The sequence below is a fragment of the Delphinus delphis genome, chromosome 1 (assembly GCF_949987515.2).
Source record: "Delphinus delphis chromosome 1, mDelDel1.2, whole genome shotgun sequence".
Taxonomy (NCBI): domain Eukaryota; kingdom Metazoa; phylum Chordata; class Mammalia; order Artiodactyla; family Delphinidae; genus Delphinus; species Delphinus delphis.
The window spans coordinates 80,696,556-80,719,968 of record NC_082683.1 but is presented as its reverse complement, the minus strand read 5'-3'; the positions used below and the strand labels follow the sequence as shown (position 1 = coordinate 80,719,968).

Below are 23,413 nucleotides of genomic sequence, written 5' to 3'. Positions count from 1 at the left end.
ACCCTAATGATAGGTATCATCGGCTGAATGGGGTGTGAGGACCTATCTGGGGTGTGAGGAGCACTACACTGAGCTTGGAGACAGGGCTCTGTGCAGAATCTGCTTTTGTTAGCAGTGACCATGGAAGAGGGCTTTGGAAAGCACAAAGCACTAAGCAACGTAGTCTACGTGTGCTTAGAACCAGGCCCAAGGACAAATGAACAAAGACTTATTACTGGAACTATTCTTTACATGGTCAATTATGGTCTCTTAATTGCCACTCTGAAAGCCTCATCTTAGTTCTTTTTCCGGCTGACTGCAGTACTTGATGTCCTCAATCATTTCCTCCTTTCCTAGAATTCTTTGGCTTTTCAGGAACTGTCACAGTTCTCCTCCTCCTCCTACTGAATCTTTATGATCTCTCTTGTTGGCATTTCTTTTTTTTATCAGCCCATTAATAATGATAGGTCTTACCTATGGTTTCATATTGACCCTCTTCTGTACTACATCCCATCTCATGGCTCTGATTATCAGTGATCCAAATCTTTAAGTTCTCTCTTGGGATTTTTCTCCACTTGGATGTCCAAAAGGTACCTCAAATACATTATGTTCAACCCTGAAATTCTGAGCTCTCATTTTCATCAAAACCTTCTAGTATTAGAAACCTCAGTCATCTTTAAATCTTAACCCTTAATGTTCTTTGTTCAGTCAGTTACCAAGTCCTGCTGATTCTCCTCTGAGGTGCTTCTTGAATCCATTTCATCTCCCCCACTCTCACTGTCCCTGTCCTAATTCAGATGCATCATCTCCTTGGACTACCATAGCTATAGCCTAAGTGGTCTCCCACTCCAGTCCACTCTCCACATTGCCACCACAATCCTCTCTCACAGATCTGATTAAGTCACTCTCTTGCTTTAATAACTACTTATAGGAGGAATCAAGTTTCTTTGGGCCTTTTATTTTCCTTGTTTCTATCACATGAATATTTTCATAAATATTTCAAATAATATGAAAGTATATATTGTTGGCTGTATATATTTTTCGCACCAAGCAGAAAGGTGGAAGACTGGGATCACATTTTACTCATCCATCTTGTATTCCTCACAGGCTTGTTCTCTTAATACATAATTTGGTGAATGATTATAGAACTGAAACTGCTGCTACCCCATACTAACACTTCTCAGTGTACTACAAGAGGTCCTGGACAAACTATGGTCTGTGGGCCAAATCTGGCTTGCTGCTTTTGTAAATAATTTACTTTTGTAAATAAACTGAAAAACAGCCATGCCCATTTATTTATGTATTCTACAGCTGCTTTTGTGCTACAACAGCAGAGTCGAGTAGTTGGGACTGTAGGGACAGCAAAGCTGAAAATATTTATAATTTGGCCCTTTACAGAAAGTTTGCCAACACTTATACTAGAAGATTATTATGTACCAACTTTAATTTAAAGTGAATAACTCAGTCACTAATATAATGTTTTATATACTATAAGTCTGATGATGGGAGTTATTAAAATAGGAGATGAGAAATCCAAAGGAACCACTTGGCTCTAGGATACTCAAAGTCTGGTCTGTGAAAGATCTCCTGTACACTGAATCACTTCAGTATGGAAGAGGCTTAACAAAACCAACAATATCTCATAAAATCTACCAGGTGGAGAGAGAACTTTCCCTGGCTCACTCCACTCCAGCCAAACTGACCAACCTTGCCTCAATTATGCCAGGGTTTAGTTTGTCCTCACTTAAGGGCTGGCTGTTTTCTTTCCTGGGGGTGCTCTTCCCCCAGATCTCTACATGGTGGACTCCTTCATGTAATTCAGTTTTGTTTAAATGTCACCTCTCCCACCTGAAATCTATCCTCACTTTCGCCCGCTCTACCTACCTACTTTGTTTTATTTGTCTCATAGTCCTTACTATTGTTTAGTTCTATTATTTGTTTGCTTATTTACTGCCTATTTCTCATCCAAAAGAAGGTGAATGTCACGAGCACAATGACTCGTGTATTCACTGCATTCACTGTATCCCTCATGCCTGGCACATTGTAAATGATCACTAATTACTTGTCGAATGAAGAAATAGCTGAAGAGGTCACTAATTTATTGTGCTTACTGAAATACTTTTTCTTCTTCATAAAATATTCCTCCTTTCATATTTAGAGGAAGGAAGGGAGGAAACATTTTCTTGACGACTTCTGGTCGCACATAGTGGCATCCTCCTGCTAGAATATTTCAGAATATCCATCAGTGAGGTGAGATGAGCTTTAAATTCATCAGGTAGGCCAAGCATTAAATCAAGACCTATCACTTGTTCCTGCATTTCCCCTCCTCCCTTCCATGTGTCCTGAAACTCAGTGTTGGCCAAGAGTGTCACTAAGTGTTGGCTTAGTGTCACTGAGCAGGCTTGATTTGTCGCTTAATTCACTCCAGTCCTGTAGAGGAAACTGTGGAGCAAGGGGCTGGCCTTTGAGTGGTTGCTTGGTGCCTTCCTCTGGAGCAAAAGTACTTTAGCCTCACAGGTTAAATGTGAAAGGAAAGGAAATTCCTTTCACTCTAAAGGAGATGACACTTGGCCAAAAGGAAGAGCACTTTTGGATTTCCACAGTCCAACAAATACAGGTCTTTATTTCTGTGTATTTCTGGCTGTTACTACTGTTTTTGAATGGGGTGTGTTCTTATTCTTTCTAGATCAATGAAAGTAACAATGTAGCCACAAAATGAGGACTCAGTTGTTTTTGGAATCTATACTCCCTTTTAGTCTCCTCCCATTTAAGAAAAGAGACTCAAGATCCTTTCTTGATGTAGTGATTGGGACCCTTTACACAAGACAGTTAAAAAACTACCTCCATGATCATGAAGGAGGGAGATTCTATACTTCTATGTGTAGCATGCTGCAACGGTTAACGCATTTTAAATCCTGGACATTGTTCCTCATATATAATCTAAATGGCCCTTGCAGAATTTTGGGGGGGCCCCCTCTTAAAAGTTATTCCTTCATATTCTTGAAAATGGTTCTCAATTCCAAGTCCTTTTAATCTTTCCTAATAGATGCCATCTAACTGCTCCTTATTCAGATTGGTGTTATTCCCCATGTCCCCCACTTCTAGCTTCTCATTTTCCTAAAATGCAATGTCCCAGAATATAAATATTTTTCAAATTCATTACTTCAAAACATAGAACAATATACCTTCAGAGAAAGATATCATGATGTAAAATCTTTCACATCTAAGTTATCTTTGAAGTACAATCTCAGAATCTTATTAACCTTCTCCCCTTTTTTGTTAGAGTCCCTAGGCTCCTCCTTTCCTTTTAATCCTTTACCTGTGTATGCTAATCATTTACCTGCTTAGCCTTTTAATTAAAGAACAACTTCCACCCTATTATATATGGAAAGGGACTCAAACCTCTGTTCCAGTCCTACAACTTCTAATAGTGAATATCAAAGAAAACTACAATAAACTGGGCCCAAATAACTACTCTACTTAAATAATATAGTAATATACCACAGTTGGTATTTAACAATGTGCTTTATATAGGAAATACCTTTAAAATAATCAACAGAAATTGTGATTAGCAGTAAGAACAAAATATTTTTATGTTTCAATTTATTTCCTTCGTGTACTTTTAAATATGAATAAAAACCTCTAAAGGTGACACTAAAAGGATGGTTTACCACAAAAAGTCTGTATGCTGGAGAATATGATTTGACAAAAACGACATAACTTGCAAATGTATAAATCACAAACAAGAGAGGAAACTTCTCATGAAAACTCCACTGATTCAAATCTCTATTCTGAAAAGAAAGGCAGCCTTCTATAACCAGTTCTTTACCATATGGTAAATGGCATGATGACAAAAGCAAAAAAAGCCAAGTGTCAAACTGCATCTTATTGATAAGACCTTTATTTAGCTGACTGCTGCACATATGCTACACATCAAAAGGAGAGATTGGAAGTCAGGTTAGGACAGGTACCCTCCATTTGTTATTACTGAGCTATCAAACAACATCTGGTTAACAGGAATTATTATATACAGAATTAAGAGGAGTTTCAAAGTTTGACAACTGAAACAAGATATTTTTAATTAAAAGTGGCCTTTTTATAAATCTTTTTATCCAAGGATTTAGGGCTGTACAAACTCTTGATTAAGGCTCAGAAGAAAGTTACCTATGATTTTGTGAGTCACTGGTTTGTTTCACATTAACAGAGAAAGCTATATAAAGAGTTAAAGTTATGGTTTACTGAAGAAGTGGAGCTAAACAACTGATGGGTCTCTAGGTTATCCATCTCCTGTAGTGCATTAAAAGTCAGTAATGAACTTGGATATTTAAATGGTCTTCCCATTGTGGTCGGTATTGCTTTGATCACTGCATTCATTCCCATTGGGGAATATACAGTGCGACTCTTGTAACACTGGAAATCACGGCATGGTCTGATTTATCCTTTCCTGAATAATCTGGGTAATATGGGTGAAGATCACATCAGGCATTTGCCTTAAATGATATAGCACAGACATCCCTTAACCTGTCCGTCAACACTAAGAAGCAGTAACTCTTAGAGTTTCCTAAGGGTTTATTACTGATTTCCAAACTTGCACAATCAAACTGGTAGGCTGCTGTAAAATGACACTGAACAACACTCCTCATATTCAATATAATCTTAAGTGAAGAAAATGCTGTGAGAATGTCTATGTGAATAAATGTCACCAGAAAGCATGCTCCTCTATGGTTTGGGGTTGGAGGAAAGGATAGGAAGTGAAAAGCCACACTTTTCTTTTTCTGTACCTATCAGATTTGAGAAATTACTGGGTTCCCACAGAGTTCTGTTGCAGTAGGGAAACCTGTTCTGCTGATTACCACACATAAAGGTGATGAATATGCAGACCGCTAAAAGATAATGCTGGGCTTAAAAGAAATTTTTTTAACACTCACTCTCTCATCCTTCAGAAGTTAGGGCTGGCAAGGAGGAGTATTTCTGTTAAAAAGAAGTATTTTCAATGTTTACACTATGCTTGTTACTTTACCAGTGAAAACAGAACAGATATTACAAGACCTGACACTTCAGGGGCTTAGAATCAAACAAAACCAAAAGTCTTCCAGGATAGATGAGGCATCTTTATTACTATTGGCCTGAGTAACTGAAAAATCTGAACGATGAGGTTTAACTGCACAGTCTTCTTTGATGAGGCTATACCACTTAATTTCCTCAAGTGTGATTTAGTCTCAACAACCCAGCTAGTTTCCTTTTGACAGCTGAAGTATCAGAGGCTTTGGACAGGGTAAGGGATTTATCCAGGATCACACTGGTTAAGAACAGTGCTAAAAATGGACACCTTTATCACTAGGGTATCTTGCTTATCTATGAAGTCTGATATTCCTTCATGCACTGCAGTAACAATTGTCACTTTACCCATACTTTGTATTCTTCAAAAAAATGAGTTGGGATTTTCCCTCCTTCTCTACATGAATAAGTACTAAATGATAACCTCTGTCTGTGAAAATATACACTCAAAATTGAAACAAAGGAGAGCTGTGACAAGTAACCCAAAGGGTCAAAATGTCATCTATTTTCAGAAATTTGAGGGCTCACACAAACCCAAGGCATTTTTCTAAAACGTCTCTTTCAGATATAAAAAAAATTTTTAGTGTAAACTTTCAAAAGGGATTTTCATCTGTATATTCAGGGCTCTTATTTAATATAACTCTTTTCCCACCTTGCGCGTTTCTTACTGGGGAGAAGGCAGAAGAAGATTCAACTCTGTCAGTGATTCTCTAAAAATATTTGTCTAATCTGTGGCCCCTGGCCTCCTCCCTGAAGTAACACGATAGCCCCGGGGGCACAGGGAAAGAACCAAAAAAGTCAACCTGTGGAAGAGCTTTTCCTTTTCCATAAAATAACATGGACTGGGCCACGTGCAGAGATAACTCCTTCATGGCATTTTCCTAAGCTGCTCTTGATGTTGTTTTTCAGTAAAGAGTAAACAGTTTGACAAGGAAACAAATGCCAGGAGGTCAGAGATCAGTTTAAAATTCAGATACTTTAAAATGGGTGCTGGGTGGCTTTCTAAATTAGAGCAAATTGTTTCCTTTGAAGAAGACCAGTTCTTTTTCCCAGTTACTCCTTTTGTGGCAGGATCTCAACCACTGAGTCAAACATAAGAAGCTACACTGATTTCCAAGTTCGTAAAAAGAAATTTTTCTTTATGAAACTAACTTGTTGATCTTCAACCTTTCTGTGAAGTTACAGCAAGTGTTAACTCCAAGGTGAGACACCAGTGACTTTCTTAAGGTCACGTAGTCAGTAAGAGATGAGCAAATAACCCCAGAAGTACTCCCACGGGTCTACGCTTCTAACCACTATACCACACAAGCTCACATGTCTGATTCATTTTAAGAACTGAGTAGACCTTATGATTTCAAAGGCCCACTTTTATATGCTCTTCAAATAATTTTTGAAATCTGTCATTACAAAATAAAAGATGCTAATGAAAACGGACAATTCTATTGTTTCTAATTAATTCATCCTTTCTGTGACAGCCAAGAAGCATCTTCCAACATCATCAACTAATGAAGACTTTAGAAGAAGGCTAAGACATGCCTCTCAGCAAGCAAATCCTGGCAGACATAGTTAAATTAACTGATTTAGCATATCTTTATCTAGCACACTAATAATTGCACTAGAATTAAGGATAGTGGTTGTCAATTCTGTCTGCACAAATTACAGTTGGGGAACTTAAAAATACATATGTCCAGCCTCCACCCTAGAACAGTCAATCAAAATCTTTGGATCAGGTATTTGTAATTTTTATTTTATTTATTTATTTTTGGCCACACGGCGAGGCTTGCAGGTTGTTAGTTCCCCAACCAGGGACTGAACCCACGCCCTCAGCAGTGAAAGAGTGGGGTCCTGACCACTGGACTGCCAGGGAATTCCCAAGTATTAGTAATTTTTGAAAGCTCCCTATGTGATTCTAATGGACAACCAGTGTTTAGAACCACTGTTAAATTTTTGAATTGAGATAATCTGTGCAGTTCTGATCATTTCTTATACTTGTTAACTATACTGCTGGACAAAATTGAATAGCAAAGGAAATGAGATCTCTATATAAATACCTATGTAACAAAGCAGAAGGTAATACAGTCCAAAAGAAAGGTCTCACCTATAGAAATTTGTACAAGGAAGATGTTATTTGTACCTCGGGGGGAGGTTAAGAAAGACTTCTAAGGAGGTAGTGACATTTGAAGTGGGTCTTGAATGCTAGGACCGAGGAACATGAAAAGTAAAGGCATTTTAAGCAGAGTCCACAAACATACAAGCTAACAGAGATGCCTGTAGGGGAAAAGAGTCAGTAGATACAATGTAAGGACACAAAAGAGAAATTAGTTGGGTAGGCAGGTTGGGGCCACTTTAGGAAGGCCTTGAATTTCAAGCAAAATTACATGATAGGAGATGGGGTATTAGAAGGTTTCTGAACAAAGGCCTGCCCTGATCAGAACTGAGCTTTAGTGAGATTACTCTGGTAGCTGGAGGAAGGATGGACTAGTTGAGGAAAGAGACACATGGCAAGAGACGTGTTTAAGAAGGCTATAATTGCAGCAGTCTAGGCAAGTAATGAAAGCCTGATGTGGGTTGGTAGCAGTGGGAAAGGAGAAGAAGGAAGGCTTTAGCAATTGATTAAATATGGGAGATAAAGGCAAACGAAGCACCAAAGCCAAGTCAAACTTCAATTCTGGGTAATTAGGAAGATGGAAATGCCACCAAAGGAAAAGAAAGGGAAGATCAGCTCAGTCTCAGATTTCTGAGTGTGAATTGCTTGAGGGATATCAAATGGAGATGCTCCCCCACCCCCATAAAACTTTGGTTTGCAACCTAGGAGAGATGTCAGAGCTGAAGACACAACTTTGCAGGGAGGGACAAAAGAAACATTTCATTAGGACAACCAATTTTCTTCCTAAGATAACTCCATTACCCTTTACCAATCATATCTGTCCTGATTTCTTAAACTAATCTTTCACCAGCACTCTTCTGAATCTCTTGCATCCTTGTCTTAGCCTTCCTATTTGTCAAAACTACAACTAAGTAGTGCTACAACCTGCTTTCTTCACACCTACAACAGGATGGCTGAAAACTACTGGAGGACAAGAAAGTGGCAGGAAGAAGGGAACTTCGAAGACTGATATTAACTACAAATCCATGATCTCTGGCTTCAGCTGGGTAACTTGTCAATTTTCTCTGGCACTTGGTTAGGTCCTTTTCCAATACTCTCAATGACTGTTACCTCTTTTTTTCACGCCCTACTCAACCATCATCTCTTCACTCTTAGAATACATCATATCTTACCTGAAGTTGTCAGGCGTAATTTAAAAATCTCTCTTCTAGGGACTTCCCTGGTGATGCAGTGGGTCAGAATCCGCCTGCCAATGCAGGGGACACGGATTTGAGCCCTGGTCTGGGAAGATCCCACATGCCACGGAGCAACTAAGCCTGTGCACCACAACTACTGAAGCCCGCGTGCCTAGAGCCCATGCTCCGCAACAAGAGGAGCCACCACAATGAGAAGCCCGCTCACCACAACGAAGAGTAGCCCCCGCTCGCTGCAACTAGAGAAAGCCTGCGCGTAGCAACGAAGACCCAACACAGGCATACATACATACATAAATAAATATCTCCCTTCTACTTACAAACTTACCTATAGCCACATTACTCTTCATTTATTTTCTTCCTGCCCCAGAAGATGTATCTCTCTCCTGTTCAAGCTACTGCTGCCTGTAACCATGATCCCACTTCTTTGTACCTCCTCTGGGACCCTGTTCCACCATGCATGTCTACCCCCCCGACCCTGCCCTCAGCTTCAGATTCTTTTTTTTTTTTTAACTGGCTCCTTCTCCATACCTTACAAACATGCTTAAGTCTCTTTTCTCCCAAACAAATTGTCGCAGTTCAATTTCTTTCCTACTCTTATCATCAGTTTTGTCAAAAGAGAAACCTCCATTTGCTGACTCCACTTCCTCATGTTAACCTGGGATACTGGGGTTCATATAGTCCTTCAAATTACATAAAAAGGTTTCTTTTTTTTTTCTTCCAAATGTGTTATTTTTTTTCTTTGGGGAAAGAATACATAACTTTATTCCTACTTTCAACGTATAACCATATCTCTCAATCTGTAATGTGAGCTGTAGAGGATTAGTGGCATTTAGTTTTACACAGTTTGAGGAATTCTGGAGCATGTGGAAGTTGTATAAGTGTTAGTGTTTTGGATGAGCAACATACTTCTCTGCACTGAAACCACAGGAATACTAGTTATAACCTGGCAGTTGCATTATTCTTAAAAAACATTTTTGCAGTGTGGCTGATTTGTCACTCATTGAAATTAGAAACCTCCATGTGACAAACAACATCATAATGTGGGGCCTGAAAAACTCATTGGAAAGAAAATCAGTAAATAAATAAAACTGTGAAATTGTACAGACAATTCAGTTACTGGAATGTGATTTCACCTCCACAGAAATTACAGGTGTTCAAGCAGTTTGTAGCAGTTTCCTGAGTACTTTTGCTCCAATGGAATTTTCAGTATTAAGCTCTATGTATTTTGATATGTTGTGTCTTTTAAGGCAGAGTATACCTAAGCTGTACTAAAATGACAAAGAGCCAACTCTCAGACTGCTCACTGAAAGCGGACATGGGACGACACAAACAGCAATAGTGAGAACTAGATAACAGCAAGCCTCGTTTTACCCTTTGGCCTTTATAATCTGCTCTAAAACTTTGTAAAAATATTTAAACCAGGAGTAAATCGGAAGTATTTTAGTTTTGCCTTCAGGAACTATATGACTTTACTGTTAACTAGAACTATCAGAATGAGAAAAGTCAGAGGCAGGAAAAATATTAAAAAGGTGTTTGGAAGTGTTTAAAGACAACAGAGAAAAAACACACTAGGTGATTTGGTTCTTGAATTTAACAAGCACTCAATATGCCTAGGAATAATAATTTTTTTCCTTATAATTTTCATGCAAGTTTGCAAGACTAGTTAATAAAATACATTCAGTAAGACTAGTTAAAGGAAGAGTTTGCCTCTAGAGTGAAATTTTCCATTAAGACCCATTAATATTTGATAAATGCTTCCAATTCAATGAACAAATACCAACATGTAAAACATTTAAAGAATTCTCCAGAATTGTGTCTGTGATGCATCAGATAAATAAAAGATTTAGTGCCATATCTACATACTCGGTGATTAACTGCTCTATAACCAATTCTTCTATTTATCAGTCCACAGAATATGAAAGAGTAAGTCCATGGAAATCAGAGAAAAGCAGTATTTGAAATATAGTTTTAAAATCAAAGACACATTTAAAAAAATTAAAATGCTTACTAATTTTATAAATTAAAAGATAATTTCCCAGTTACATCTAGTTTTGTTTTTCATTAATTTTATTAAAGATTTTATAAATATCTATTTGCAAAAAAGCAATGCTAGATTTGGTTAAAAGCAGCAATTCTTTTTAGGCTAGTGACATCCTTATCAGACAATATCCACCCTGGAAAATATGAATCATTACCAAGACAAAGGTTACTGTCCTTTTTACTCATGATAGTAAGCAACTATTTGTTTTTTCCTGTGCAATTTCACCAGTGTTACCAATTCTATTTTGAAGTTCGTAACACCAACACTAATTTATCCAAGTTTTTCCTGTCCATTCATTCATTTGATTTATTCTACAAATATTCACTTAGTGCTTACTAAATGCCAGATTGAGTGCCAGATTTAGGGAGACAAAAGTAATCTAGACAATGTCCTTGGCTGCATGGAGATTATGTTTTGGTAAGAAAACAGTTTCAAATTTGTCTAACTTACTGTAGACATCTTTCCTGGTTTAGTATTGTTTACACACTGTCCAAACACAATTTTTGGATGAATGGAAAGTCTCTTATTCTCATGTAGAAACTGTGTGTGTGTGTGTGTGTATGTATGTGTGTGTATATGTGTGTATTTTTTTGTGAAGTACATGTATATGTCCCTAAGACTGATTTGTGGATTATAAAAGATGAGAAGGCAGGTAAAAATCATAAATCTGAAAAAAAAAAGTTAGACACCAGCATTAAACACAGTAGCTATACAGGTCAAACTTAGAAATGCTGCCCTAAATTAATTCTAAAGCAGATCACTAACCTGTGGTGGACGGGGATAAACTAGAACAAGTAATGAAATGATAACACTAATACGAGTCTTTGGAAGGAGAAACATACAAGATTTGGTCCATTCACTTTTGAAATTAAGTACAGGAGGCAAAATGTTACCAAACAACTCTGACATTCAAGGCAAGGAGAGAGAAACATGTGGGGGAAGGTGGGTAAGGGAGGTGGGTGACAGGGATCAGGGAAGAAAAAACAATCGGCAAATATGCCTTTGGTGACATTCCCAGTTTCTTCATGGAACACATCCCATCAGTTACACTGTCTTTTCAGTACTCCCAAGCCTGCCTGTCTGACATCTCCTTCCCCTTTGCTGCCAACATGCTCAAGCCTCCACTATCCTGAGAATCTTCTGAAGATTTACCATGTCCTATTGGATTATAAGCCCTCTCTTCTTTCCTCTTATGCCAACCATATGAAGAGTGGTCAACATTTGCTATGTCTAGTATCTTCACAACTGTCTACTAGAGCAGCCTTTGCAATCTGGTCTCCACTATCATTCTACGGAAACTGCTTCCTTGAAGGTCACCCACAACTGTGGTTGCCCAAACCATAGCCTTTGTTCAGTCCTTGTCTTTGTTCAGCAGAGGATAACTGCCTGGTTCTCAGGAAGGTAGTTACCACCTCTTTCTTGAACCTCAAACCTGCTTTGGATTCCTTGACAGTGTTCTGATTGTACACACACCTTTCTAAGGTACACTGGGCAGTGGCAAGTGCACACATTTTGAAATCAAAATCCCAGCTATGACCTTGGACAAAGTGCTTGTCTTCCCATGGTCTGTTTCTTTCTCTGGGAAGTGGGACACTACCACTGACCTCACTGAATTGTGAGGATCAAATGAAATAATGTAGGCAAAGAGTCTAGCATGTTTGAGTTGGTGTTCCAAAAAACAAATGTTTGTTCCTCCCCTCTTTCTGCCTTTTTTTTGTATTCCTCAGGCAACCTTGGCATAGATGCAGCTCCTCCACAGATTCTCTCTTTCCTCTGCACTTAATACCCTCTACCTCTGCCTCTCACCCATCTCAATAATGACTCTAAAATCTGAGTCTATGATTTTTCTTACCATTCTTTATTTATTTATTTATTTTTTCTGTACATGGGCCTCTCACTGCTGTGGCCTCTCCCGCTGCGGAGCACGGGCTCCGGACGCGCAGGCTTAGCGGCCACGGCCCACGGGCCCGGCTGCTCCGCGGCATGTGGGATCTTCCCGGACCGGGGCACGAACCCGTATCCCCTGCATCGGCAGGCGGACTCTCAACCACTGCGCCACCAGGGAAGCCCTTTCTTACCATTCTTTAGCTTCAATTCCACATTTTCAACTGCTACTGGGGAACCGCCCAACTGGATAATCTGCCTTAACCTTAAATCTCCCTGAACAGGAACAGTCTCAGTGCTTGGAGAACAGGTATTAAACCAAATGCAGTATATCCTTCAATTAGTTCCTCATACTCTCTTCCCTAAAAGAACCACTATTTTTCCCAGTTATGTCTTAATTTTGTGAAATCATGTTTGGCTCCTCTTACCCCCACTGTTAAACTTTGTAGATTCTGGTGCTGTAATGTCTCTCATCGTCTGTCTCTCCCATTTCATTTTCATTGTTATCATTTTAGTTCACTGCCTCAGTGCTCGCTGGTTAACTAGGCTGTTACTAGTGGAGGCCTTGAGAAAATCAATTTCATAAATGCTGTGGGCAAAAGCCAGAATGCAAGGGATTAATGAAAAGCACGGGAATCACTGACAGCAGACTAGCTCTTCAAGAAGTTTGTCAAATGAAAGGATGATAGTCTGGGGGGATCAGTGAAGTTACGGACAAAGGATAGGTTTGTTTTTTTTTCTCTGTTTTGTTTTTTTAGACTTTAAAGATGAATAAGCACTTGAAGGCAGGAGGGAAGGAGTCAACAAAAAGCTAGAAATGATAGCTTCCTAAATAATCATTCATTCATTGCCAGGTATTTATTGTAAATCTATGATGTTCTAGGCACGATGTTGAAGTGCTGGATATATAATGGTGAGTAAAATCAGACATAGAACCTGCCCCTAAAATCTTCAAGTTGAGTGAGACAGACATTAATCAAGTAATCATACAATTAAATATAAAACTGAAAAGAGGGCAAGTGCTAGGAAAGATAAGTACATGGTGTTATGATAGCATATTATAAAGATACTTGATCTAGTCAGGGAAGTCCACGAAACATTTCTTGAGGAAGAAACACTTCCTCAAGTTCTGAAAGATGAAAGGGGAATTAACCAAAGGAAGAGGGGAGGGAAGAACATTTTGGATATAGGGAACAACCTGTGTCCTATGCTGAGGGAGAGTATGATGAGAAGGGCTGGAAAGAAGGTCAGAGTGGTAGGAATGGGAGAACAAGGTAGGGTAATGTGAGATGAGGCTGGAGAAGGGGCTGGACGACGCAGGGCCATGCAGGCCACAATAAGAGCAACTGGAAGCCTTCGAAGGACTGGCAGAAGGTGGAAGACAGGATCAGATGTGACTCCAGCAAGACTGATCTTCCTAAAACACTGACTTCATGATGGTACTCTCTGCTCAAAACTTAAATGACTTTCACTGTCCACTAAAATAACTTTCCTTGCCATTAAAAGGTTCTATCTCTACAATACACCCAACTTCCCAACCACTCTTTCCAGTTATCTTATACTCTTCACTACATCTCTTCTTTTTGCTTTTTTCATTACACAGGTACTTCCTAGAATACTTGCATCCTTTCATTTCTATTTCTTGAAACGGTTTCTATCTTTTGGGCCTATCACAAATCCCACTTCTGTGAAACCTTTTTTGATCTCCCTAGTAGAGCTCTTTTGCTTCTCTGAACACCCAAACAGTTTGTGTTTCTTTCTTGCCATTTAATAATACATTCAACTTTTTACTGTAGTCACCTGTGCACATATCTATCTCCCCCTTTCCTCAACCCCTGGTAGTCTTCCAGGGCAGGATCTTTGTTTAATCTCTGTATCCCCCACAAGGCCTAAGATACAGTCTTACCCATAGCAGCTGCTCAATAAACATTTGTTGGTTATTTTAAAGTCAGATTTCTAATATTTGAAAACTTTTCCATTATTGTATAGTCAGTCTCTACACTGATTTACAGTTATGATGCTACAGCAAAGTGTGAGTCTCATCCTTTCCTGGTATAATGTGGGCTCTACTTACGCTGGTTTTAGTGGCATGATATTAAAAACATTAAAAGAAGTGCAAATAAACTCTTTAGAAGGAAAATCAGGGCTACAGGCAAGGTAGCTTATCATTCCTATAGCTAACAATCTATTATCTCCAAGATGAAACTCAGACTACTTCAACATACCTAGTTCAAAGAAGTTATATCAATGAATGGTTGGGATCTTTTCATCAATAAGAGAAAAAAAAAGTTATTCTAGAACTACTTTAAAAATTTTCCTTGGGGCTTCCCTGGTGGTGCAGTGGTTAAGAATCTGCCTGCCAATGCAGGGGACACAGGTTCGAGCCCTGGTCCGGGAAGATCCCACATGCTTCAGAGCAACTAAGCCCGTGTGCCACAACTGCTGAGCCTGCGCTCTAGAGCCCGTGTGCTACAACTACTGAAGGCTGCATGCCTAGAGCCCGTGCTCTGCAACGAGAAGCCCCCGCAATGAGAAGCCTGCGCTCTGCAACGAAGAGTAGCCCCCACTCACCGCAACTAGAGAAAGCCCATGTGCAGCAACGAGGACCCAATGTAGCCAAAAATAAATAAAATAAATTAAAAAAAAATTTCCTTAAATGTGATCTGAACAAAGAATCAGAAATTCTGACATAAAATATCAGGTTTCTAGATGTCCCTATTTGTTGATAAGACTTACTCCCAGAATAAAATGTAAAGAATAATATGGAAAAAAAAAAAAAGAAAAAGAAGAAAAAAAAGAATAATATGGAAGCGGGGGAGAAAAGGTCCATGGTTATAGTGAGGATTCTGTAAGAAAATGAGTTCTAAAACATAGTTTTACATTAAAAAAATCAACTTACACATTTTACTTTGCTCTTCACCACCTTTAATATTTATATTGCTGAGGTATTAAATCACTTCACTGTTTCCTTAAATATCAAGGGCAGGTCCCTCATCTTTGATGTGGAGAGCAATATAATGTCAGGTAGGTCTGTAGTAGAAAGAGAGTTAAGGAATCTTCGGGGGTGTTCATCCCAGTGAAGTATTAAATCACTTCACTGTTTCCTTAAATATCAAGGGCAGGTCCCTCATCTTTGATGTGGAGAGCAATATAATGTCAGGTAGGTCTGTAGTAGAAAGAGAGTTAAGGAATCTTCGGGGGTGTTCATCCCATTTACTTAAATGAGTACTGTGTAATCTTTCCACAGAAAGAATGGCTAGCAATATTATCAACGTATTTCTTTGCCAAGCTTAAGGACTAAGATACCAAACAAACTAGTAACACTTGGGCCGTATCACCATGGCTATCAGCACAATTACATTGTTTCCTATGCTAAATATACTCATCTCCACTGTCTCCTTCAGTAGCCTTTGACATACTGCATTAAAACTGTTTCTTACTTATAACATCTCATAGTTGAATTCACACTGCCAAGTTGATTTAACCAGGACTTAGTCCCCTCTTATTCCCAACAAGACAAAAAATGCACAATGAGGTTAAGAAACTTGTGCAAGGCACACTGCTAGTGCAAGGGAAAATCCAGAATGAGACTCAACTTAGGGTTTTAAGACACCCTTGCATAGTTAAAGGTGGTCTTTGGGTTAAGGGAATTACACTTACTAAAAATATCATAACAATGCTTAATAATAATTTACATAAATTTAATTTTATCCTAGGCACAAATCTAAAGTCCCCAAATTTGAAAAAACCCAGAAGCTATTACTATTAAGGACTTCTACAAGAAAAACAAAGTAGACAAGAACATACCATGAAGAAGTATGTCATCATGAGCTTTCTATTTCAGAACTATTGTCTAAAAAACTGAGATAAAAACTTTGATAAAAACTTTGATTATATAAAAGACCATGACAGCCAAATAAAATAAAATGTTTTTCTTATAACAGATGGTTTATGTTCTGATAATGTTTGCATTTAATGCTTTAGGATTACCTATTAATAAGGAAGCAGGGATGCTTCCTTATTTCTGATTGATATTTCTGATTGAAAAGAAACAAGTTCTTTGTAATTCACTTAGTAGCAATGTATTACACATAGGTTTGTTTAAAGGGCTGGGCTGTAGTGACTTTAAACTTTATATCTAGATCCTGTTTGTGACAGCTCTATAGAGCAGCTTTGGAGATGTGTGTTGGAAAAACTTTTCTTCATAACTACTGCTATGTAACAATTCTCTCAACATAGTGGCTCCAACTTTTTCAGTGCTCTAAGACAGAAATGGGACCAACCAGTGGTGTCCACACACAATGATTATCACACTCTTACGGTGCAGAACCCTGAGGCTAGGGATAACAGTGCCCTTACGCCTCATGCTTCCTGGCTTCTCCTGACCTGTGCTCTCTGAACTCAGTCGGGATGTGAAGATATCAAGAGTACATAGGGAGACTGACTCCTCAAGTCGAGGCTGTGACTGGTAAGGGCTAAGTGCTGCCTGATACTAGCTGTCACCACTACTGTTACTGTGCTGCTTGGGAAGGGGAAGCGGGGGAGCACATCTTTTTGCTGAGGATCCTTGGTGACTTTAATATGTATTCTGGCCCGAGGTTGGGGACTCTTAGCTACCTATGGATTAAAAACCCAACATTATAAAATTGCCAAAAATATGAGGAATTCTGAGGGGAAAAAAAAATCACTGAAGAAAGCAGTCTTTGGTTAAAAATTTACACAAGTATTATTTTTCCTTTAGAAAATATCTGGGTTCCCACACAGCCTGCTGGCTGAGGATAAAGTTACTTCAATTAAAAAATATTTTATTTTTCTTAGATAAACTCTCAGCAATAAGTATAGGGGGCTTAGAAATAATCTAATTATTATTTAACCCTCAGTAAATAAGTACTTTACTTAAACTTCACAATGACAAGGGTATTGTGATAGTAAATATTAGATAAACAAATCCAAGATTTACACAAGCAAAAAACAAACCAAAACAGGAATTTTATGGATATTGAGGAATCCAAAATAAATACCACTAGTTATGGTTCAGACATTTAATTTATATGGTCTCATATTCAACACTATGATCTTTTTTTTTTTTTTTTTGTGAGGGGGCTCATAGGTACTCATTTTGCATACGTAGTAGAAATTCCTAGAACATAAAAAATTGATGTTACAGGTCCATGAAGGCCTAAATTTAATACGAACAAGCATATTTAAAGTTTGGAAAAACTGCAAACATAAGCCTGGTGGGACTACTGGGTGTAAGGCAAGAAGAGATGACCTTTGAAGTTCAATCTATGGAGTGCCAGTGGAAATTTAAAACAGTGCAGCCACTGTGGAAAACAGTCTGGCAGTTCCTCAAAAGGTTAAACAGAGTTAGCACATGACCCACTAATTCCACTTCTAGGTATATACCTAAGAGAACCGAAAACTTACGTTCACATAAAAACTTGTTAACAAATGTTCATGAGAGCCAAAGAGTGGAAACAACCCAGATGTCCATCAACTGATGAATGGATAAACGAAATGTGGTATATCCATACAATGGAATATTACTCAACCATAAAAAGGAATTAAGTACTGTTACATGCTACAACATGAATGAACCTTGAATACATTAAGTGAGGGGAGCCAGATACAAAAGGCCACATATTATATGATTCCATTTATATGAAATGTTCAGAATAGGTAAATCCATAGAGACAGAAGGTAGATTAGTGGTTGCCAGGGGATGGAGGAAGGAGAAACTGGGACTAAGCTAATAGATATGAGGTTTCTTTTGGGGGTGATGAAAATGTTCTGGAATCAGACAGTGGTGATAATTGCACAAAATAGTGAATATACTAAAAACCAGTGAATTATACATTTTAAAATGGTGAATTTTAAGTTATAGGAATTATATCTCAATAAAATTCAATTAAGTATAAAAAAATTCCATAATTATGAGGAAACAAAAATTATTTCAGTTATCTATTATGGTCGCAAATACTGAGAACTAAATTGGGAATGTTAAGAGAAAGGCTTTGGAATACTTTTGAGAACCAATAAATTTCTAAGGAACCATCTCTTCATTTTCATGGTGTGCTCACATATTTCTCTAAGGAAATTAGTTATGGGCGTGCTATAACAAACAATCTGCTGAGGCAAAAAGCCTTGGTCACATCTTTCCATTCATGTCTAGTGCCCTAGGGAAGTGACTCTCCTGAGTGTCTATCTTTATGATGGTTACCTAAAGTGGCTGCCCACGTCCAGTGAAGGCTTTTGTTTAGTGATCATGGTCAAGTTGAGCTTATTTAAATACCATTTCCCAGAACTTACATGCTACTCCTGGAACGACGGGAATACTCAAAGCTTTTAGGGGGAATAAACTATTGCATGGTCTCTGTCTAGGAAGTGGGCCACAGTTCACTGAAAACAGACAGTTCAGATAAATAAAATGAAAGCAGACATTTTTGGAGATGATCTTGAAAGCTTTCCATTAGAGAACATCAAGGGCATAAAACTAGGAATAGCATGTATCCATGTTAGACTACCACAAGTCACTTTCTACCCTCCATTCTTTCTAAGTAGCACGAAGTAAGTAAGTATTTACCTACTTACTCCTTCATTAGATAACCAAATCATTCCCATGGAACACAGTACACACCTCTCCCTGGCTATCCACAAACAAACTCTGGACTCCCATGCTAAAATTAACCATAGATCATCACAATACATAAGCAGTGGGCTTTTTACAAAGGTTCCACAGTAAACTTGGGTGAAAAAGTTACATTTTAAATACAAGAAGTTATTGTATTTCTGGCCTGTGTGCTGCACATAGAACTCAGGCCAGTCAGTTTGCTTCTCCATAGCCTTCTATATGGCTTCTCTTTGGCTGCCAGCCTTGGTCTGGACCCTTCCCTAGATTTCTCAGCTTTAGGTCAACATCTGCATAGTCCCCACTCGTGTTACAGGCTCAAGTGTAATGACAGAGGTCAAAGAACACTGGGAAGACTAAGGGCAAAGGGAGAGGGAAAGGAGGATAAGGACCGAGCTGAGGCGGGTGTCCTACAGCTATAAAATCTCAAAATACCAGTCAAAATATTCTCAGAGAAACTTCCCTGAAAAACACGATCATGATAAAAAGTGATCCTTCAGTTTCTGTTTTCCTATACAGAAGGGTAGGTAAGGGTAGATGAAAATTATGAGGAATATAAAAACAAATATATGATATACTATGAGGAGGCATCAGAAAACACACTTTAATGTAATTTATTGTGCTTTCTAATTTGATGTATAAACACATCAAAATATATAAATACATTAAAAGCTTTACACAGTAGAGCATACAGGTACTAAAATACTTACAGCAGACTATATATTCATATACATTTTTGTGAAAAATCATGCATCAAGACTGTGGAAAGAGCCTAATATCTTTATTAGAGCATATTTATGTGAGAAAATCAGATTTGATTTTGTATTATTTCAACATATAGTATGTAATCATAAAATATGATAAGGTTCAACAAAAACAAAAAATTACTATAGCCAGGAGTTTAAGCAATAACGCCAACTACCAGGTTACTTTATTGCATTTCTAATCCGTTACTAAAAGCAAAAACAAACAACAGCGTTATCACTATTACAGATGTCCTTCTATGTGTAAGGAGTTCTTGAGAACTTACCTTTGTTAATTATAACATTTATTAAATAAAAATGAGAGGAGTAAAGGAACATTAATTCCTTCACTGTTAAATAAATGTATACTGGGACTTCCCTGGTGGCGCAGTGGTTAAGAATCCGCCTGCCAATGCAGGGGACATGGGTTCCAGCCCTGGTCCAGGAAGACCCCACATGCTGCAGAGCAACTAAGCCCGTGCGCCACAACTACTGAGCTTGAGCTCTAGAGCCCGCGTGCCACAACTACTGAAGCCTGTGAGCCACAACTACTGAAGCCTGTGAGCCACAACTACTGAAGCCTGTGCACCTAAAGCCTGTGCTCCGCAACAAGAGAAGCCACTGCAATGAGAAGCCCATGCACCGCAATGAAGAGGAGCCCCTGCTTGCTGCAACTAGAGAAAGCCCGTGTGCAGCAAGGAAGACCCAACGCAGCTTAAAAAAAAAAAAAAAATGTATACTGCTTAAGGCTTTGAAAGATCTTTCAGTATGATCTTGGTAACTATTTAGGGTCTGAATGCATAGTATAAATATCAGTAAATGTTGCGGTCACACTGGCCATCCAAGTCCTATGGAATTAGTGAGAAATCTAAATGAAGTGTGCATGGGTCATATTGTATTTTTATATATAAATGTATTGAGTGTGGAAAGATCAAGTGAACCAATTTGATTTGATGAACTTCTTTCTGAGATTATATGGGTATAAAATTCCCATCAGTATACACTGATAAATTACACATTGTGGTTCAAATTTTTAAAATGTTAATACATCTGTGAAAGTGCAAGGGAAGTTACTAGGAAAAGATGATTTGCTACAGAGACACCTTATCTACTTTTAAGAATACAGATGTGAAAATTCAAGACTCAGATTTCTTTCATCTGGACTACCATGTTTTGCTCAAAATGTTGATTTTTCCCTCTAACAAGAGCTAGACTTGAGCCATTTATTTTACTAATAAAATTATATATGTGTATATGTATCCTTTTCTAAATGGTTCTCATGAGGAATTTTGAAAACACCTTTCATGCATTAAACAAATGCTAATAATAACAAAACTTTGCAATATTCATATACAAAGAACAGTACCATTGTTATAATAATACTGAACATATTATCTTACTATATTCATCTTCAGTGTCTACAACTGCCATTCAGAACCTTTTTCCTAGCTATAAAGATTTATAAGAAGTCCACTTTTTAATATGAATTCCAGAAATGTCTACAATGACTAAAAAAATTCCATTGGCAATTTGAGAGTAGATACAACAAAGATTTTCTGAATCATAGGATAATTATTAAAAAAAAGGTAATCCCATGTATGCCTACATTCAATCTTAGTGGCGATAAATCAAAAAGCTGAATGAGGGGTTACTGTTCTACAAATACATGTGAGTGTTTACCTCCTTTCTCTTCATATGCACATACCTCTTTGAGTGTCTAAAGTCTCCATATTTTTCACTGGGTTTAAGGTTCTTTATCTAATGCTGGCCCTCATGCCTACTTTTTCTTTCCCCAGTAACAAAATATCTTCCCTAAAAAGTAACTGTGAACTCTAAGTGGGAGGAAAGAGGGGTGCAAATATAAAGTATAATTATACTTTACAGAAGCCAATGGGATTAGTTTTAACATAATGGATATGTATTTTAATTTTATCCCCATCTCATATAGTAACATTTATTCTAAAAGGATGAAAAAAAGGACAGGCTGAGAAGGAAAGGGTCTATCAGTTGAGTCACAGATTCCCTGGCGGGCAGAAATATGAAAAGCTAAAGGGGATTTCTGAGAAATGAGGAAATAAGAAATAAAATAGTATGGGGACAGGAGACAGAAGTCTTAGGATCAGATGACCAAACAATAAGGAGATTCAGCTAGGGAAGATAAAGAATGTTCAAAGAGGGCTTATTGCAAAAGTTACAGAAAATTATGAGAAAACAAGATTTGAAAGGCAAAACCCAAGAGGTACCAGCTAACTTGGTGTCTATAGTGACCAAAGATTTTAAAAGAAGCCAAAAGGGCCCTAACTGGAAAGGTTTTTAGTTGTCAAGGGATCAAAAGGACCAAAGACTAGGAGAAGGATGGGTAGATCTAACTGTAGGGCTTAGGGAAATAATGGAAGAGAAGGATTCAAGGTGAATGACAAAAGGAAACAGTGTTGACTGCTACAACCTTAAGACTGACTGCACAATGTGAAATATGCAATACGTCTAAGATGTGTGCAGTTTCGTTTCTTGAATTCAATTAAGTTACTAGTTTTATGGGTCACTGACCCTTGAAATACCTACACTACATCCAAAGTTAGGCAAGTCAAATAAAAGGACTAGCAAAGTTTTCAGTATTTTGGGCCACATGGGTGCCTCTATTAAAATCAAATACTAGAGGTATACTTCTGTATGGACTAAACTTAGGAAATTTTGATGGTAGACTTTTAAATTTCATTTTCCATACTTTTTTCTGTTGTTGTTCCTTGCTATACATTTTGGAGAAGGTGAGGCAGTGGTCTGATACAAAAAGAAGTAGGACCTAACGTGTCCTCAGTAAGCAGCTGCTCATTAAGATAATACTTCCAGTTACTGGCTTAGAAAGCAAGATTCTGAGATTACTGCTGAGCCTGGCCCTCTGACTTGTCAACCAAAAAAGCTACTTCCCCTTTAGTATAATGAACTACAGAAGTACAGTTAAACAGTTATCTACGAGGGTTTATTAGCAGGCATAGGATATGGTGGGTGAGCAGAGATACTGATATTTTTTTTGCCAGTGACCAAAATATTTACAAATTTCATAAACTGGAAAGAACTTTCTAAAAAATTAAGATCTGTTTCACAAATTACCAATTCAACTGGAACACTGAATAGCAGAAATGACAAAAGATTTGTTCTTATGGTTGATAAAAAATTTATGTCAGGGCATTCAAGTAAAGTTATTTTCTGTGTTCTGATTTAACGAATCATGTGAGCTGTATCTCGTTGGGTGACACGGACGCTGGCTCACTGAAGCCTACTCTAATGCCTCCCAGCACAGCCTTCTGTGGGACAGTGAGGCCAGAATAACATGTCAGACTGAAGTAACATCAAAGAAAGAAAAGTAGGGCTGGAGATGCTATGAGGTTGGCTCATAACACTTCTTGACCTGTGAGTGTCCAGTAAGTATTCAGTGTCCTATGGGCTTCAATGACCTAACAAGTACCAAGTAGCAACAGTAATGCAGTAATGAATGGTCTTCAAAAGAAGACTTTTGCAATTCAAGCTGAAAAACACTACACTTACTAGATGGTTTTAACTCTATTGAAAGCCTTAGACACCACTAGTGGTTTCTTAAAAGGTGAATGAGTATTAAATGTTTTATATATGCTTGTGTAGTATCTACTTTAGTTCCTTTAAATCTGTTTGATTTTAAAGATGTACATTAATTTGGAAAACAAAACTTTTCTGATGATATCACTGATAAAAATGCTGATGAAAAATGAAATAGCATTGCTGTATTGGTAAAAATACAGATGT

At 38.0% G+C, this 23,413-nt stretch overlaps 1 protein-coding gene and 1 long non-coding RNA gene across 2 annotated transcripts in view; one reads left to right on the top strand and one right to left on the bottom strand.

Moving 5' to 3' along the window:
• The window catches only part of LOC138414206 (uncharacterized), a 70,303-nt gene extending 53,723 nt beyond the window's left edge, over nucleotides 1-16,580 (top strand). The window contains exon 3 of the long non-coding RNA XR_011246658.1: nucleotides 15,982-16,580. This is a non-coding gene — a long non-coding RNA (uncharacterized lncRNA). The remainder of the gene's footprint in view (nucleotides 1-15,981) is intronic.
• RPAP2 (RNA polymerase II associated protein 2) overlaps nucleotides 1-23,413 on the bottom strand; it is an 84,787-nt gene that overhangs the window by 11,992 nt on the left and 49,382 nt on the right. The gene's annotated exons all lie outside the window — the stretch shown is intronic.